The 19627-nt window shown below is 42.1% G+C and overlaps 1 protein-coding gene across 2 annotated transcripts in view; it reads left to right on the top strand.

The window, feature by feature from the left end:
- Positions 1-7496: 7496 nt before the first annotated feature.
- PLS1 (plastin 1) overlaps positions 7497-19627 on the top strand; it is a 129483-nt gene continuing 117352 nt past the window's right edge. Inside the window, exon 1 of one of the 2 annotated variants that reach the window (XM_027544308.1) lies at positions 7497-7706. The gene's annotated coding sequence lies outside the window, so the exon portion shown is untranslated. The remainder of the gene's footprint in view (positions 7707-19627) is intronic. The other variant, XM_027544317.1, reaches the window with a different exon arrangement.

Here is a 19627-nt window from a genome sequence, read left to right as displayed (position 1 = left end):
CCTGGAGAATACCATGGACAGAGGAGACTTGTGGTCTACAATCCATACAGTTGCAAAGAGTCGGACAGGACTGAAGCAACTTAGCACATACACAGGAAGATTAACCCCAAGGTCAAAAGTGTTCCTTTATAGTTTATACCAAGATCGTTGTATTTGAGTTTCCTAGTATTCGTTTATTTATTGATCATTTTTGAGTAAGACAACATGTTTCCCATATGGACCATATATTTGTTGGGATTGAAGTCCCTTTTTCTAGTTTAAGAATAAAGAGGTTTATTACAAGATGTAGATAAGATACAGAATTGTTGGGAGAAACGGGCTTCATCATGAGAATTCAAGAACTCCCCAAATTATCTGTTAAAGTGGTTGTGAACTCTGAAAAGGATCAGGAAGCTGCCAAAAGAGGATCATGCCTTCCCTCTCTTCTCATACAATTCAATTTTCAACCAAAAGGTCTTACATTTGTGATCCCATGGATGGTTTTTATTTCTTTAAAAAGGCTGCCAGTCTCGGTCTATGAAATTCTCCAGGCAAGAATATTGGAGTAAGCAGCCATTCCCTTCTCTGGGGGATCTTCCTGATCCAGGGATTGAACCCAGGCCTCCTGCATTGCAGGCAGATTCTTTATTGTCTGAGCCACCAGGGAAGCCCACAATGACTTGATGAAGCCTTACATGACTTGATGAAACCTAAATCATATCTGGAACCATACCAATAAGTAAATTTGGGTCGTTAGAGTTTGGCTCTCCAAACTTCTTAAAGGCATTCAAGAAGGTAGCTGGGAAAATCCACATTGTCAGTTAGTATATTATTGACTAGTCTCTCACTTTCCCATTTAAAAAAATTTTTTTCACTTATTTAGTTTTGACTGTGTTAGGTCTTTGTTGCAGCACATGGGCTTTCCCTAGTTGCAAAGAGCAGGGGCTACTCTCTAGTTCTGGTGTGAGGGCTTTTCACTGGGGTGGGTTCTCTTGTTTCAGAGCAGGGGTTTTAGGGCGTGTGGGCTTCAGCAGTTGCAGCATGTATGCTCAATAGTGTGGTACACAGGCTTAGTTGTCCTAAGGCATATGGAATCTTCCTGGACCAGGGATCGAACCTGTGTCCCCTGCATTGGCAGGCGGATTCCCAACCACTGGACCAACAGGGAAGTCCACTTCCCCATTATTCTGATGTATCATCTTCTGCATAAATACATGATAGATGAAAAAATATTTGGAGACAGTCTGTTACACCCACAGCTGTTTTCCTTTCCTATTTCTCATCTGTTACAATTCATGTTGCACAGTAGTTTATTTTTTTCAACTAAGAATGTGGAAGATGTGGAGGATAGAGAATATAGTAAACAGTCCCAGATCACCCTTCCATGCCTTCAAGTGATTTCCCCTCAATGTCTGTCAGGCTGACTTAGTCCTGGAAAAATTCCTCAGCTGGTTCTTCCAGTTCCTACCTGCTCATCTACATCTATTCTAAAATGGGCTCATCTATTTCATCCTTTATCTCAGTCATCAAAGTTTTAAATTCCCAACTATCTAATCAAAATTTTTGTACTTGAAATATATTATTATTCTTTGAAGGTATTAATAATATTTTTCAAATGTTATCTTCTGATTATTGCCTAGCTCTGTTTTCTCCAGTATTATTTGTAGAGATGGTGCTTCTCACAGTCATTTATCCTCAAATGTGTGATATAATGTATAGTTATCTGTTCAATTTTGTATTTTATTTATTTTTATTGAAGTATTGTTGATTTAACAATGCTGTATTTTAGAATTTCTCTTTTTTTTTTTTTGGATCTTAGTTCCCTGACCAGCGATCAGACATGCATCACCTTTGGTGAAAGCATGGAGTCTTAAACACTGGACCACCCGTGAAGGCCTCATTTTACCTTTTTATTCACTGTAGCCATCCTCAGGGCTTCCCAGGGGGCTCAGTGATAAAGAATCCATCTACCAGTGCAGGAGATGCAGGAGATTTGGGTGTGATCCTTGGGCTGGGAAGATCCCTTGGAAACCTACTCCAGTATTCTTGCCTGGGAATTCTCATGGAAAGAGGAACCTGGTGGGCTTACAGTCCATGAGTCACAAAGAGTTAGACACAACTTAGTCACTGAGCATGTGCATAGCCATCCTCTAACAATCTGGGGTAACGAACAGTACTCTAGAGGTAAGGATGTGTTGGTAGCTCACCCTCTAGGTATGGAAGACTCTGTTCTTATTCCTGGAACTCTGTAGCTAACTGGATCACAGTTTAGACCCCACTGAGGAGTAGAAAGGTGTTGGCTAACCTGGCTGCTCTAAACCTCTCAGGGCCCTCTTTCCATTTCTTGATCTGTTAGCTGACCTTGCACACCTTTCCCTCAACTGTTCCATCCTTTGCCTTAGCCTCCTCCTCTGCATGATTTGAGCTGAATTCTCCTTCCATTTTCTTTCTCTGAGATGTGATCTTTCTGCATTCTGGTTTTTTTTTTTTTTTTGGCTGTGCTGGGTCTTCACCACTGCACAGGCTTTTTCTCTAATTTCATAAGTGAGTGGGGACTACTCTCTAGTTGAAGTGTACAGGCTTCTCATTTTGGCGGCTTCTCTTGTTGTGGAGCACGGACTCTGGGCATGAAGGCTTTGGTAGTTGTGGCATGTGGACTTCAGAAGCTGTGGCTCCTGGACTCTAGAGCACAGACTTAGTATTTGTGGTGCACGGACTTAGTTGCTCATGGCATGTGGGACTTTCCCAGCCCAGGGATCAAATCTGTGTCTCCTGCGTTGGCAGGTGGATTCTTTACCACTGAGCCACCAGGAAAGCCCTGTATTCTGTTTTCTCAACATTCCTGGTTTGTTGATGGCATTTTTTCTTGTTTTCCTAGGACTTTTTTTAAACTTCTTAAAGGTATCTTCTCTATCATTTCTTGAAATTTTATGTGGTAGGTAGGGTATAGGTGCATGTGTTTGGTTGGCTATTTTGATCCAATTTCTATTAAATAGTGTATCTGTGTGTGTGTGTGTATGAGAGAGAGAGAGAGAGAGAGAGAGAGAGAGATTTTGCATTATTTACTATTTCATTTCTCAGATTATTCTTTTCTTCTCCAAAAAAAATAAAGCTAGACTTACACTGAATCTTAGCCTTTTTCACCTGTTTTATTCTTCTTTATTCTTGAAAGAATAAGAAAAGAATATTAAAGAATAAAAAAAGAAAAAGATCAAATAAAAATTTTCCTACCATACCTCTTGGTATTAGCCAATGCCATTGTAAATGCTCCCAATTTAAGGGAGCATTTTGCAAGGGGGCATAGGTTTGGTGGTTGAGGAATGGTCCCACAAGCTGCATAATGTGGCCAAATTTTTTTAAATTTTAAATTAAAAAAATTAAAATGCTCCTACTTTTCCTGAAATAGGAGGTAAATTGGTAGGAGCTGACTTCAGGATTAGGATCAGGGAATGGGTAGCAATGGGTGTGGTTATAAGCATTTTAGAAACCACCAGACTCTGGGGAACTAACACTAACCACATTCACAGAAACTCACTTTATAACCCCAAATACCTGGTTGGTTCTTGGTTTTTTTTGAGTATGGGATATACTTGCCTAGTGGTTCAGTCAGTAAAGAGTCTTGTCTGCAATGTGGGATACCCAGGTTCCACCCCTGGGTTGTAAAGATCCCCTGGAGAAGAAAATGGCTACCCACTCCAGTATTCTTGCCTGGAAAATTCCATGGACAGAGGAGCTTGGTGGGTCGGACTCAACTGAGTGACTAACACTTTCCTTCACTTTTCTTTCTTTCATGGGATATGTTGTAAATTTGCAGGGACTTGTTGTGATAACACAAATTTGGAGTTGGATTTGAGTTGGAATCCTAGTCCACCACTCATTCATTCTGTTTTTAATATTTCTGAATCTCCACCTTTATGCTTTGTTGTTATTCAGTTGCTAAGTCTTGTCTGACTCTTTGAGACCCCATGAACTGCAGCTTGCCAGGCTTCCCTGTCCTTCACTATCTCCCTGAGTTTGTTCAAACTCATGGCCATTGAGTTGATGATGCCATCCAACCGTCTCATACTCTGTCGCCCCCTTCTCCTCCTGCGCTCAATCTTTCCCAGCATCAGGGTCTTCTCCAGTGAGTTAGCTCTTTGCATTAGATGGCCAAAATATTGGAACTTATGTATTATTCTTATTATTATATTGCTAATATTTTTATAAGCTGTAGAAGAGCCAGAAAATAATCCCTATTTCAATTGAAGTTGGTGATTTTATTTTTTTTAACCTACAGGTGGAGCATATAATTGGGCATAAATTCATGTGATAAACAAATGTTTAAAATTGGGACTATTCTGGAAAAACAGGAACATAAGGTTATGATAACTAGAGTGTATACTTTTGAGTGTATACTTCTGGCACAACCAGATACTTGTGCCAACCAAATACAACATCTTTTCTCTGTGACTTCTTCCTACCTGATGGCATTATTTCCATTGCTTTCAAACTATTACTCTTTCAATTAAGAGTGGGATCTTCTTATCAAATAAATTCTCAGAGTATCCCTGGATAAGGAAGTAATAGTGCTGTGGTTGGACTGGGATCCTTAACCCAGAGTTCTGCTTATTTATCATCTCCATGACACCCCAGGCTCCTGGAAACACAATTTGGAGAACTTATTTCTCACTGGTGGATATGTAATCAGGTAACAGTTTTCTTTATCACTATTATGCATTCATGTGCATTTCTAATTATGTACTTTGTTCACAGTTTTATTTTTGTGAGATACTTTGGGGAAATACTTTATTTTTTCAGCAATACATTTACAAATCACATTTGGGAGTTGGTTACTTTTGGAAGTGGGTTGTTTCAGATATTTTATATTGATTATGTTTAGCTTCTTCTACAGACAGTGATTTTTTGTTGTTGTTTTTGCCTTCTCCAAAAATCAGGTTACACCATATTTAGAGTTTACACTTCCTTAAGACCTCATCTTGGTCAATATCCCCCACTAAATAAAGAACTCATAGGAGTCTTTGATTAAATTTTCTTTACCTTTATTGGAAAATATACAAATGAATGTCATAAATTTAAAGTGTACAATTTAGTTTTGACAGTTGTATATTTCTGTGAAATTTCCACTGTAGTCAATAAAAGCTTTCTTTTCTATCATCCCCAAAAGATTATTACTGCCTCTTGATAGCCCATTCCTTCCTTCCCTCCTTGCTCCAGGCAATTACTAGTTTGCTTTTTGTCAATTTAGGTTATTTTGAACTTCATATAAATGGAATCATTTATTTGCCTCTGGCCTCTTTAACTCAGCATAATAATTTTGAGATTTATCCATGTTGGAGCCTGTATGAGTAATTCTCCCCTTGCCCTTTTTCTGATGAGTAGTATTCCATTGCATAGATGCACCACAATTTGTTTATCCATTCACCTGTTGGTGGGCATTTGGGTTCCTTCTGATTGGGCCTAGGGTGAAAAATAGGCCTTCCCAGATGGCTCAGTTGTAATGAATCCCCTTGCCAACGCAGGAGATGCAGGGGACTTGGGTTGGATCTCTGGGTCAGGAAGATTCCCTGGAGGAGGAAATGGCAATCCACTCCAGTATTCTTGCCTGGGAAAACCCACAGACAGAGGGGCCTGGCAGCCTACAGTCCATAGAGTCACAAAGAGTGGGACAGGACTGAGCATGCATGCAAGAATATTGTGAAAAAAAAAAGCTGCCATGAACATTCCTATTCCAATCTTTGTATGATTATATTTTAATTTCTCTTGGGTAATATCTATGAATGGAATGGCTAGATTATATGGCAGATGTGTGTTTAACCTTTTAAGAAATACATTGTGAGAACTTACACCTCCTCTTATACATCTGGGCTCAGATAAGGAGCCACTGATTTCTCTAGGTTTAACACAGGGAAAAATCCTCATCCTCCTCAGCCTTAGCCTTGCTCAGTTATGTCCGACTCTTTGTGACCCCATGGACTGTAGCCCCGCAGGCTTCTCTGTTCATGGGATTCTCCAGGCAAGAATACCGGAATGGGTTGCCATGCCCTCCTCCAGGGGATCTCCCCAACCCAGGGATGGAACCTGGATTTCTTGCATTGCAGGCAGATTCTTTACCACTGAGCCACCAGAGAAGCCCAGCCTTAGCCCACCTACTTCCAATTGCTTATCACCTCCTTTGGGTTTCTAAAATAACTCCAACATCCTTCTTCTTCTCTTAAGCTGTACTAATATCAACTCAGGATTTCTTGAGTAGCTGTTTTGTACCCAGCACTGTGCTAAACACTAAACGGTCACACAAAACTTAAGAGTTAAATGGGGACCCCCTCTTGTTGCCTAGACACAGTCTGAGAGACCACAACAATAGGTTATGCTACAGGCAAAATACATGAGTACTCTTGTGGTTGCATTCCACTCATTTGACTCACATGCTAGAGGAAATATTCCACCTTTATTTGCTTGTAAGCTGTAGTTATTTATTTATTTTTAAAGTAGGTGTGGCTGTTAAATGAAGAGGAAGTGCTATGTGAAATCTCAGAGAGGAGGAGAGAGAAAACTTTCTCTTTTAATATCTATATCTATATATCTTTTCTCTGGACCAGATGTCAAGAGAAATATGTAATTTGATATATGCACTGTGCTCAGTCGCTCATTCATGGCCGACTCTTTGTCACCCCATGAACTGTAGCCTGCCAGGTTCCTCTGTCCATGGAATTTTCCAGTCAAGAATACTGGAGTGGGTTGCCATTTCCTTCTCCAATTTGGTACATACATATATTTAATATATATTAAATTACATACATATATAACATAAATTTATACATATACACGCAGCTTCCAGGTGTCTCAGTGGGTATAGAATCTACCTGCAATGCAGGAGATGCAGGAGACGCAGTTTTTATCCCTGGGTCAGCAAGATCCCCTGGAGGAGGGCATGGTGCTGTGCTCTGCTTAGTCGCTCAGTGGTGTCCGACTCTTTGCGACCCTACAGCCCAGGAGGCCCCTTGTCCATGAGGATTCTCCAGGTAAGAATACTGGAATGGGTTACCATACCCTCCTCCAGGGGATCTTCCCAATCCAGGGATCGAACCTAGGTCTCCCGCATTGCAGGAGGATTCTTTACTTTCTGAGCCACCGAGGAAGCCCATATATATGTGTGTGTGTATATATATATCTACATCTTTTCTCTTGATCAGAAGTTCGCATGTGGTATCCGAATTAGCAGCGCCAGTTTCCCCCGAGAAAATGTTAGACATGCAGATGGTGGGGCCTCATCTAGATCTACTTGAATCTGAACTCTTGAGAGTGGGATCTGTGGTTCAACAACCCCTCCAGGTGATTCCTATCCACGATCAAGTTCGCGAAGCACTTGTAAGCTCACTCAAGTGGTGTAGATGGTCATCTTTAGGTCTGGCGGAGGATGTGTCCTGGGTCGCTTTGGGCAGTAGGGATAAAGTTGCGCAGGTCCCCTCCACCTCTCCCCCTCTCCCCCTAGCCTCTCCCAGCACCTGCAACTCCACTTCAGCTCTTGGCCTCGGGTCCTTTCCCCCGGGAGCCGCAGTCAAAACGCGGCAAGTGGATTCGGAGTCTGCCTGCCAGAATGCCGGCCGGGCATGCGTAGTGGCGCCAGGGCAGCAGCTAGGCTGGCGCGACTGGGGAGCCGCAGAGCAGACTTGCGTGTGCCGGGATCCGGAGCGGTAGCTGAGGGCTCAAGGGCAGAACGGCGGCTGCAGGTACGCTGCGCGGTGAGGCGGAGGGGATCCGAGAGAAAGCCTGGACCGATAGGCAGAAAACAGAGCTTTACTTCCTCGCCGGCTCGGCGGCTCCAGAGGAGTCTCTGCGGGTTTCCCTCGCTGGAGAGGTGTCTCCGGCGCCCGCCGACCTCCGGGTGCGCTTGTGTCCAGTCTGGCTAGCAAGTAGTGTGGGCAGGTGTTAGTTACATCCTGTATTTATGCTGTTTGCACAGTAAGCTGGAGAACGGCATTATGATTCTTTGCATGAAGTTAGGCATTTGGTTAACTTTTCTATTTTCCTCTCTCAAACTTTGGATGCCTAGTGGTGAGGCTCTTTGATCCAGCCTCTTTTGCTTGTGTGACTGGTTTATTTGCCTTTGGCCTTTTGCTGCAGAGGATCAATAGGACTGGAGTGAGATCTGTGGTTTCTGGTTTGGGTGCCTTTTCCGGAGCGGGGTGTGGAGGGGTCTCCTGGATGCGGCATTAAAAAAACAAAAAAAAGCCAACTTTCAGCATATTTCAGTGCCAAAAACTTTATGCATTTCAGCCGCATTTTAAAGTAGAGACGTTGTGTGTTTGCTTCGGCAGTACGTATAATACAAACTTCGTAAAGTCCAAGATGTATTTTCCCCTTACTTTTCTACATTACAGTTTTTTCAGGCATCGTTTGGTACTCTTGAAAGGGAGCTGTTTCTTAGATGAGTAACAGAGCTCTCACTGTCTCCCCTTTCTTTACCCAGTCACATTTTCTAACTCACACAGAAATATTTTATCCTGGGTCTGTCATATTGGACACACTCATAAGATGTTAAGGCTGTGCCGCACACATTTCTTGGATAATCTGTGAGACATAAACAAAATTTTTGGACTACACACTGAACATTCTTTAAGTGTTAAATCTGCAAGATGGGAGGCAGATACATAGAATTAATAAGTTTAGAAGAAGGCAATTTGTAGTTTAGGAGCAGACACCTGTATGGAAAGATAATACAGATATTGCCATTTCCTTCAACTCCCCCCGACCCTCCCCCTTACCATGATGAATGTTTTAATGGAAGAAATAATATACAGTTGGTTTAGTTTTGGCCTGTGGAGACCTTCGAGGTCAGGCAGTTCAGCTGCTTCAGTTTACAAGTGAGAAAACCGAAACCAACCAGGTTAAATGACTTGATGTGGCTGTGGAGCCCCTCCTTAGCAAAGCTGGGCCTTGGACCCAGGTTTTCTGATTTGCAGGGCTCTTTATGCCATCCCCTGCTGATACTCTCCTCAGAGTTTACTGAGATTATTGTACTTTCTTTTTCTCTTCTACCTCTTTATATTGTGTGTGTATGTGTGTGTGCACACATTTAGTCTCTCAGTGGTGTCCAACTCTTTGTGACCTCATGGACCGAAGCCTGCCAGGCTCCTCTGTCCATGGAATTCTCCAGGCAAGAATACTGGAGTGGGTTACCGTGCCCTCCTCCAGGAGATCTTCCCCAATGAGAGATCGAACCCAAGTCTCTTATGTCTCGTGCACTGCAGGCGGATTCTTTACCTTCTGAGCCATTCGGGAAGCCCCCTTTTATTTTGTAGTCTGGCTGAAATCGAAAATTAGCTACTCCTGCTACTGAACTTGCTTACCTTGTAAACTCATTTCAAACAGTACCTTCTAGGGGCCTCACTGGAGGTCCAGTGGTTAAGACGTCAAGTATCCAGTGCAGGGAGTGCAGCTTGATCCCTGGTCGGGGAACTAAGATCTGGAATGTCGGGTGGTATAGCCATCCCCCCTACCCCCACAAAACAAAAAGTACCCTCTCAAGCCCCCGCTAACAATTGACTGGTCTTGAAATTGCCCTCCTTCCTTGTCTCAGAGTATCTGTTTGCCTCTTTCTCTGTTGAAGTCTTGCCTACGAAGCAAGGTGTAACTCAGGTGTGCCTCTTCCTAGAAGCCTTCTTCGATTACTATAGCCAGAAAGTAGCTCTCCCCCTTCTGAAGCCTCTAACATTTGTTAGTGTTGTCTGCCCTAGTATCCCCCTTCATCTTTAGTATCCTGGATTGTTGAATTTTAATACGTGACCCAACTTCCTGACCAGTGTGTGTAAGCTCTGGGAGCTTCAGGCCTATGACGTAGACATCCCACACAAAACTAAGCAAAAATAATGCTCTTGGTATTATTTGTGGGAGGAAGTGAAACAGGGACAGTTTGGTGAAGGGATTTGATGTGGATGTTCTGTGAAATGAAGGAGGTCACCTTAGAGCTCTAGCAAGACAGTGGACAAGTCAAACCAGTCTGATGGGATGTTTCTCGTATCTTCATCAGAGGTCATGGATCATGACCTCTAAGTTCTGAGGATAGGGGTCAATCCATAATAGAGGAGAGTTGCCTACGGCCTGGACATAAGCATGTGATTCTAAGTGCAGAGTGAAGAACTCAGATGTAAGAAATCATACAAAGGGGGAGGCATTTGGTAAAAGACTAGGTGCAGGAATATCCCTGGCGACCCAATGATTAAGACTCAGAGCTTCCACTGCAAGGGGCAAGAGGGAGTTCGGTCTCTGGTCAGAGAACTAAGATCCCTCATGCCTTGCCACATGACCCCACCCCAAAAAAAGGGTAGATGCAGAAAAGAAAAGATATTTTGAAAATCACTTTAGTTTCAGGTTTGGGATGTTGGTAATGATAATTTTCTTCTTATATTATAAATAATACCCAGTTATGACATTGTCTGCTTCTCTTTTTCATATAGTTGTGTGGTTGTCTCACTTCCCATTCTAGATGATAAGTTCTTTGGGGGATGTTCTTTAATTCCTCACAATGCCAGGCACGTAGCTTTGCAGTATTAGATACTCAACTGTTATTGCCTGAATAAACAAACAAACAAGTGTATTTGACATGGGGAAGGTGGGCATTAAGGATCTTACAGCTATGTACTGTGCTTAGTCACTCAGCCATGTCTGACTCTTTGCAACCCCCTGGACTATACAGTCCATGCACTTCTCCAGGCCTGAATACTGGAGTGGGTAGTCTATCCCTTCTCTAGGGGATCTTCCAGACCCAGGAATCAAACCGGGGTCTCCTGTGTGGCAGGCGGGATTCTTTACCAGCTGAGCTACCAGAGCTGTGAGGTAGCCCTTCATCCAGGCCATCACCCCCTCATGATGTAGAGGAGGAGCTGAGATATACTTAACTAAGCTAGTTAGTGGTGTAACCAGATCTGCTATACTTTCATTAACCCTAACTTTTCAAGGTTAACAATCCCAAGATTCATTTGCCATGGAGATATTCTGTGGATCTGGGGGGAACTTGGTGGTTAGTGGAAGGATATCTGTGTAACTGGAAGAGATGAAACACAAGAGGTGACCGGCCAATTCAACGTTGAGTGCACAGAATAGGGGCATGACTGCAGACCTGGGGACCTCCACATGATGAAGTCGAGGACTTCCCTTCATCGAGGGAAAGGATGTGGTAGCTTATCTTGTCAGGGGCAGCAGATGGGCCCCAGGTGGGCCCCAGATCCTTGGACTGAGAGTGTGTTTGAGAGGGACATTTTACATTACCAGGAGCAATGTTTCTGAGAGTAGTGTTTATGGCCAAGGAATGTGGGGCTAAGTTTGAGATAGAATTGTGATCAGACTTTCCACCTGGAAAAAACAGACAGAAGGCAGTGCTTCCCAACCCATCTTGGATCAAGAAGTAGTTTGGTATATTTTGTTTATTTCGAACAGATGTTGCAAATAGCTGTTTTGCAAATCAAAACACAGTCTTTTCATTGAGCTTTCCATGAGCACACAGCATCAAGGGAGCTGTTGGAAGGCACCCGTCCTTTCTGTTGTCAGTCACACTATAGTTGATCACCGTCTTCAACTGGCAGTGTTGTCTCCTCTCTCTCTCTCTCTTTTTTAAAATACTGATTTGTTTGGCTGTGCTGATCTTAGTCACGGCACACCAGATCTTTTAGTTGCCACATATAGGATCTAGTTCCCTGACCACTGATTGAACCCAGGTCCCCTGCATTGGGAGTTGAGAGTCTTAGCCACTGGACCACCAGGGAATACCTCCTCTTGTAAGAGTTAAGAAGAAAGAGCAGTTGAGCAGAGAAACTGAGCTTGAGAGATGGTTACTCATGGGAAGGAAAGGCTTGGCCAAATATAGAGGAATTACGTTTTTTTTTTTAATCATGACGTTAGTCAAAATTGATTGGACAGCCAAATGCAAAATCAGGCAGTACATAGAAGTTAATATCTCATACACTTAAACAATACCCAGATACTAAATTCTAGAGTAATATATCATAGCCCTGTGTAAAATGACTACATTACCTAACTTTTTAAAAATAATAATAATATTCATAGCTTGTATTTTAGGATGTTTTCTACAGACCAGACACTGTACTGAACACTTTACCAGCAATATATCATTGAATCTCTACAAACCATTCTGAGAAATTGGTGCAGTTATTCCCATTTTATAGCCTAGAAGGCTGAGACTTGTGTAGAAATCACATTTCTGATGTCACATCATTAACAAGTGGCTAAGCTGAGCTTGGATCCCAGGCCCCCGTGACTTCAGGCACGGGGAGCTAAAGTAAAATGCAAAACTTTATCTGTGGTAACCCTAACAGATGCTTAGAATGGCTACAGATTTTATCTGGTGACACTTCCAATGGTCTATGAGCCAGAATTTCATAAGAGAAACAAAACAACAGGGATGCATCTTTCTGGGTTTTGTTTTTATAATTATCCCACTAAGTCTTTATCTTTTTACCCTCAAAGCCTTTCTGGAGGCAGCAGAGATGGCATCTACTTCTCTGAGTGCACGTAAAGCTCTTTTGAGGTGATGGATGTGAGTTGGTGGTGATCCAGGAAATGCCTCTGGGGTATGAAAGTGAGACACTCATCTTGTGTATGAGCCTAAGGACTCTAGGGTGAACAGTTCACAAGGACTTTTTCACCTGGGATCCATGGTGGGAGTTCCTGGAAGATCTTTGGGTCCTGCCCCTTACCCTGGTCTCAGATCTTTAAACCGTGGTCAAAATCCTCAGGCTGAATGTGCACCTGGACACTTCCTCCAGGATCCTTCAGTCCAGGGAGTTCTGAAGTCAGGGTCGCAGGTGGAGGTGGGTGTCGATACCTCAGGGAGTGCCGCAGGTCAGGGGCCTGAATCATCTAGACCATTTAGGTGATTTAGAGGCAAGACTGGCAGGCCCCACACTTGACCAGCTGACTCGGCTGTAAGAGAATGTCCCGTCCCTCCCTCCTTGATGGACCTCATTGCTCTCTCCTGGGAGCCTCAGCCTGGAACCCAGTGAGGACATTTCTCTCCTCCCTGTGCTGCCTGAGCCCCTCTGTCTCTGGCTTCTGCCTCCGCTGAGCTCGTCCTGTGCGTCCTCAGGGTCAGTCTCTGGACATGAAAGAGAAGGCTGCCTGCCTCAGGCCCTTACCTATTACATGTTTCAACATCCAATGATCCCAGTCAGCCTTTTGATGAAAATCAGGGAGAAAGAGGCCTTTGTGCTGTCTGTTGGTTTATTGGTTATAAAATGATGATGCAGTTTTGATTGCTGGAAATTTTGCTGACTTAAAATCACATGAGATGTGAGGCTGTGTCAACTTTGATCATCTTATTTCTTTTCAGTACTACGGTGTCTGAAAGTGCCTACTTGCCATTTTTTGGGTGAGAAATATAGAGGGTGTCTTCTGTGAAAGCAGGTTGCTTTTTGGTAATACTGTGGATGCAGAAAGGGTGAGAGAGGGCTAATTAGGAGAGTTTTTCTCTTATGTGAAACACATGTTTCATCAGAAAGTATCGATGTTCTTTTGTAGGAGAGTTAGAGATAATCTGTTCATAAATTCCAGTTGTGAAGGAGACTTTAGACTTTACAACAAACTAAATTTTTATGATCGACTCTTTTGAGCAATTCAGAGCTATAAAACTAGAATATTTGGGTTATAACTCACTGCACAGAGACATGTCTGCCTCAGAAATTTCAAGAAATTCCAAAGAAAACAGGAGAAACTGACTTTTCCCGATAGTAAGATAAATGGCTATCTATCTTAGTAAGGTGGAAGAGGGTTTTGCCGTGGTGTGGCTTTCACTGTAAAAAACAAAAGATTTTGGGGGGAATGGTTGACAGGAGAAACTCAGAGGAAACCAGAATTGTTATTGAGAAACTCAAATTGTTTAAAGATCCAGTCCCAGGAAATAACATTTAAAATAAAAATAATGAAAGTCCCTTTAATTTGTTGGAGAAGTAAGAAACAGGAGATGTTAGCAGTGCTGAAAAAATAGAACTTCTATTGAATTTGAGATTAAAACATTGGTAAATGTGTGTAGAAGAATGTTATTTAATTACAGACCTTCCCCACTCGCCCATCCCTCACAATGAATTCCCACTGTGGGGCCCTCTGCATTCCATAAATAAAAGAGTAGACTTATCTTCATGCATCACAGTTGAAAAATCTCAAATGATGCATGACAATCTGTGACCTAAAACTGATGTTGATCAAACAGATGTGAATGCCTTAGACAGAAAGTACTAGCTGTATTCACACTTTGTTCCCATAGCTAGTGCTCAGAATCCAGATTAAATTGTCCAAATTAAAAAAAAAAAAGGTTCAGAACCCACTCATTTACAGTGAATGATCAAAGGCACGTTGTTTCATTTCACTTTGTCATTGTAAATGCCACCTTTTATGGCTCTATCGGTTTCTTTTTCTTTTTTGTCCTTGATGATATATATTTTGTACTGTTTATAGATAAAAATCAATGCAAACTAGAATTCTGAGGTTTGATAAATGTGACTCTGCTTAGGGTTTTAATGCTATTCATCAATAATTTGCTGGAAAAACAGTATCAAATAAGTACATAATTGAACCTTTATGTCTATAGCAAGTTAGTATTTATAACCATTGGGAACAAATCAAAAGTTCTCGAGACTCTGAAATTCTTTCACCTGAAAGCTCTCTCAGCATTCTATGCTGGTAAAATCTCCCTTTTCCTCCCTTTCTTCTCAGTCTTAGGGTCACTGGGACACTGTTTGGTTCAAGGGTATTGTCAAGAGCTTCCCAGTTCTTGCAGAGTTGAAGTGTTATTGGGTCAATGAGATGCCAGCCATGAAACACAGCCCACAAAAACCCACTGATGTTTTTTAGCAAAAGTTTTCATGCCAAGTGAATTAGTTTTGGAAAAACAACCGTAGCAGCAATTGACTTGCTCACTTTTTCCATCAAGTTAAACCCCAGATCTCCATTAGTAGAAAAAAGGTAATCTGAGAGGCTCTGAATGTTTAGTGGTCAATCAGAATGAGCTCCTTAAGGTAATTTAAAGTTTAGATAGCTGAAATCAGTTGGCTTATGATTAGGGCCATGCATAGAAGTCAAAGTCTATGATTCTGTTTCTGACCCCTTGAGAAGAGAGGCCTTCTCTTCAGCTGCAGGTTTGATGATTAATCAAGATAGTAAATGTGAAAGCAATTAGTAAACTGTAAGGCAAGGAGGTAAGGTATTTATTGATATAATAGTTTTCCATCTTTGCTGCCTTTCATTGTTAAGTGACCAAGGCTTTGAGAATGAATGACTTGCCTGTTTGAGTCTACATGGCTTGAAAAAATGATAGAGATGGAATGCACATCTTTGTCTTTTAATTTTGACGTTTGACAAAATGTCAGGGCTCAGTGTTGGGACCATAGCGATAGCCAAGACAGATACAGGATCCCTGTCCACATGGAGCGTCAGTCTATCCCAAATACAGTGCTCTTTCAGTCAATCCATATTTTCTTCTTTAACTGACGAGAGGGAATACTTTTTCTATGAATTGATATGTGGCTTTTATAAGATGCTAAATGTGCTTATGGCTAAGCCTTGACTATGGAGCCCTTTAAGTGGTTTCTCTGTCCCCAAAGGTGCCTTCAATAGCTGCCCAGTAAACTTCCGATCTCACTGGATGGGCCTTTTATTCATCTCCATTGTGGAGAGAGGAGTTGGATGCCTCTCAGCATCCTTCTCATGGTCAATCAGAGGCTTGTTGCAGAAAAATACTTTTCTCTCCTACTCTGCAGAATCAAAGGAATCAGATGGCCTCAAGGGCTGGGGACAGCACTGTGAGTGAAGTATAGTCCTTGTACTGACAGGTTCTCAGTCAATTGAGGGAGGCAGACACAGGGCCAGGCTGTGACAGGAGTGAGCACCAGAAGGAAGGGCAGAGTGAAGCTTTGGGGGAGCCCGAATGGAGATCATTCTGTTAAATCTCTTGAGGAAAGTGTTAAGACTTTTGAGCTGATCCTTGAAAGGAAAGCACAAGTTCAATCTACAGGGACTAGCTAGAGGAAAAGGCATTCCTTGGAGAAGGGACAGCATGAACAAAAGTACGGAAACAGGATGGAGCTGATCTGTTTAGGAAAATTCAGGTCCTTTAATGTGTTCTAAAATGTGAGCAGGATACGAATCAGCTGGACAGCTTGTAAATGAAGGCGTTGCTGAATCCCAACTGCAGGTTCTCATTCTTTGGGTCTGAGGTGGGGCTGGAGAATTTCATTTCAACAAATTCCCAGGTGATGCTGAGGCTGATGATCTGGGAATTTTGAGAGCCACCAGACTAGAGTGTAGTGTAGGTGAGATAAGAGAACTAGAAGCAAAGAAACAAATGGTTTTCTTTTGTAACTGTACTATCTGTACTATCTTCATAGAATTGATGTTTTAAGGTATTTTTTTGGTTTTGTTTTCTTCTTAAATTAGCCTCATTTCCAGTATTCTTGTCTGGAGAATCCCATGGACAGAGGCGCCTGGCAGGCTACAGTCCATAGCATCACAAAGAATAAGACGTGACTGAAGTGACTTAGCACACATGTACCAGTGGTTGCTGCCTGTGCCTCTTGCTGTCCTCTGGAAGTTCCATGCCTGCTCCATCCCACCCCAACCCCCCAGCTCTCCCCAAAAATCAGACCTTTTGTTTTTTTTTTTTTTAACATTTTATATTTTTTAGTTAGTTTTGACTGCGCTGGGTCTTGGTTGCAGTGCATAGGCTTTCTCTAGTTGCGGTGAGCAGGGGCTACTCTTCATTGCCATGTGCAGGCTTCTCTTGTGGAGCACAGGCTCCAGGTGCATGGGCCTCCGTAGTTGTAGCACGTGGGCTTAGTAGTTGTGGCACAGGGGCTCAGGTGCTCCATGAGAAACCAGCTCTTTTCTTGCATTCCGTGTTTTTAAGTAACTGCTGTTCAGCCAGAATGACATTCCACCTGTGATGTCCTAAACAGCTGACATTAGAAAGAAGATGTTAGAAGCTGACCCACACTAAGAGTGAATGATGAGTATACCCAATGAGTATGTTTGTATTTTATTTTGTTAATCTGGATATAATGTTAAACTGCATCCAGTAAGTAATTTTGGAATAGCTTGCAAGATCTGAGCTCAGAGGTAGGATGTACACAATTGAAGAAAGTTCCTTTCTTGTTCTCAGAGAATGTGCAGTCCTATAGTAAGGTTAAGATAGATGAATTCCTGGCTCCAGTACAGGGCAGCTGGTGCTGTAAGTGCTGTAAGAATGATAGGAAACCACAATGACAGGTCTGAGAAGGGGAAAGGTTCACTTTCCATTGGGACAGTTAGGGAAAGCAGAGCAGTGTTGAGGATAATGTTTTATCCATCTTTGTGAGCCAGCTGATCATTTGTCTATGTAAAGAAAATAGTGGAGGAGGGGCATATGAAGCAGGGGGTGAAGGATGGGCAGGTGCTCATAGGTAGCATGGGCCCTGGGGGAATTACTGGAGAGATGGGCCAGACAGACGGGCAACTGAACCTCAGAACAGAAGTGAAGCAGGAAGTGCAGGTTCAGCCAGTGCTGGGGTCTCTGATTCGTTCTGGCAAGTACAGAGAGGTAAGACTAGAAAGGCATTTAGGGAAGATTGCAGAACCTTTTGAGTATGAGGCTGCGGAATTTGGAATTTTATTCTATAGGCAGTGTGAGTCACAGACTTGCTTATCTATCGGCTTACTTTTACTTCCACTTCTCTCTTAACCCCCAACACCTCAGAGGAGGAGGAATCCCATTTTTTGCTGACCATTGATCTGTGGTTCATACTCTTTTGGAAAAACACAGAAAAATGCTTTTCTGTGGCTCTGATTTTAATTCTTTTTTGGGGGGGATCTCCATGCCTCGTGGCTTCTGGGATCTTAGTTTCCCAACCGAGATCGAACCCATGCCCTTGGCAATGAAAACACATAGTCTTAACTACTGGACCACCAGGGAATCCCCTGACTTTAATATGTGTATTTCAGTCATCTTACAGACTTGCAAAAATGAATCCATCATGTTAAAGGTTTCTGTGGCTTTCAAAATATGTAAAATATGAAAGGACAACCAATTTCCATTTCTGAGTGACAGTTTATAAAAATAAGTTAAAAATAATTCAATCACCAGGTAAAAGTGGTTACAGTACTTGTTCAGTGTTGTTCTGGGAAGAGAAGGGAATTCAAAAGTGAAGGCTGAAACCGAGGGAGAATCTCCAAGTCATTCAGCCTGTCTGAACCTTGGTTTTTGTTGTGAAGTTACTGTTGTTTGTATTTTGTTGTTCTTTTTGTTGTGGATGAAACAGGTACAATAGGAATGAAAGGGTATACATTGTATTTTATTTTTAATTTTTAAAAATTTTGTTACTGGAGTATAATTGCTTTTGGGCTTCCCAGGTGGCTCCGTGATAAAGAATTCGCCTGCCAATGCAGGAGACATGAGTTCGATCCCTGGTTGGGGAAGATAGTCTGGAGTACGGAATGGCAACCCACTTCAGTATTCTTGCCTGGGAAATCCCCTGGACAGAGGAGCCTGGCAGGCTGTTGTCCATGGGGTGGCAAAAGAGTAAAACACAACTTAGTGACTAAACAGCAACAACAATAACTGCTTTATAATGTTGTGTTAGTTTCTGCTGTACAACAAAGGGATTCAGCTATATACATACACATATATGTATCTCTCCTCCCTTTTGAACCTCCTTCTCACCCCACCTCCATCCCACCCCTCTAGGTCATCCTAGAGCACCAAGGTGAGCTCCCTGTGCTTTACAGCGGCTTCCCACTAGCTGTCTCTTTTACACATGGTAGTGTATATATGTCAGTGCTACTCGGCCTACCCTCCATTTCCCCGGCTGTGTCCACAAGTCCTTTCTCTACATCTGTGTCCTCTGTTTCTGCCCCCTGCAAAATAGATTCATCTGTACCATTTTTCTAGATTTTGTATATATATGTTAACATACGATATATTTGTTTTTCTCTTTCTGAATTCACTCTGTGATATACATTTTAGATCAGAATCTTCTAGTATGAAGATTTACTTTTTCTTGTGGCCACATGTGTGCCCACACCTGGCCATGTAGAGAGTCTGTTTCTTGAGGGCAGGATTATGTCTAATTCAGTTTGTATCCTCATTGCCTGAATGCCAATGACTGTACAAGGAGGCACTTGATAAATTGTTGAATTAACGGAACATGAAAAGGAATGGATGAATGGATGAAAATCTGTACCCACCTCCACCCATATACTTAATGTTTTCTAGCTTCTACTTGCTTGTAGAGACTTAAGATCCATGGTGCCTTATTTTCAGACTGCTAATCCCAGGTCTGTGTTTTATTGACAGTAAATTTTGATACTCCAGCCTTATTCAAGAGACAGCTGCATAGCTTGAATTCAAAGTATAAGGATCTTTGTGGATTCATAAGTGTTCTAAACTAATTCCAGAAATGAATTAAATAGTATTATTTAATAATAATGTTTTATATATCGATAATGCTTATATGAAAAATTGATTCACCTCTAAAAGAAACTGACAAATATAAATTGAGGTTGTATTCTTCTTGAAGTGTTTCTTATTGTTTAAGAGAAATCAGATTAGAGGTGAGTAGGACAATAACTTATGGAGATGCTCAAAGAAATGTGTATTAATACTCTAATCTGC

The sequence above is a fragment of the Bos indicus x Bos taurus genome, chromosome 1, assembly GCF_003369695.1.
Source record: "Bos indicus x Bos taurus breed Angus x Brahman F1 hybrid chromosome 1, Bos_hybrid_MaternalHap_v2.0, whole genome shotgun sequence".
NCBI classification, from domain to species: domain Eukaryota; kingdom Metazoa; phylum Chordata; class Mammalia; order Artiodactyla; family Bovidae; genus Bos; species Bos indicus x Bos taurus.
This window is presented reverse-complemented; position numbering and strand designations above follow the sequence as displayed.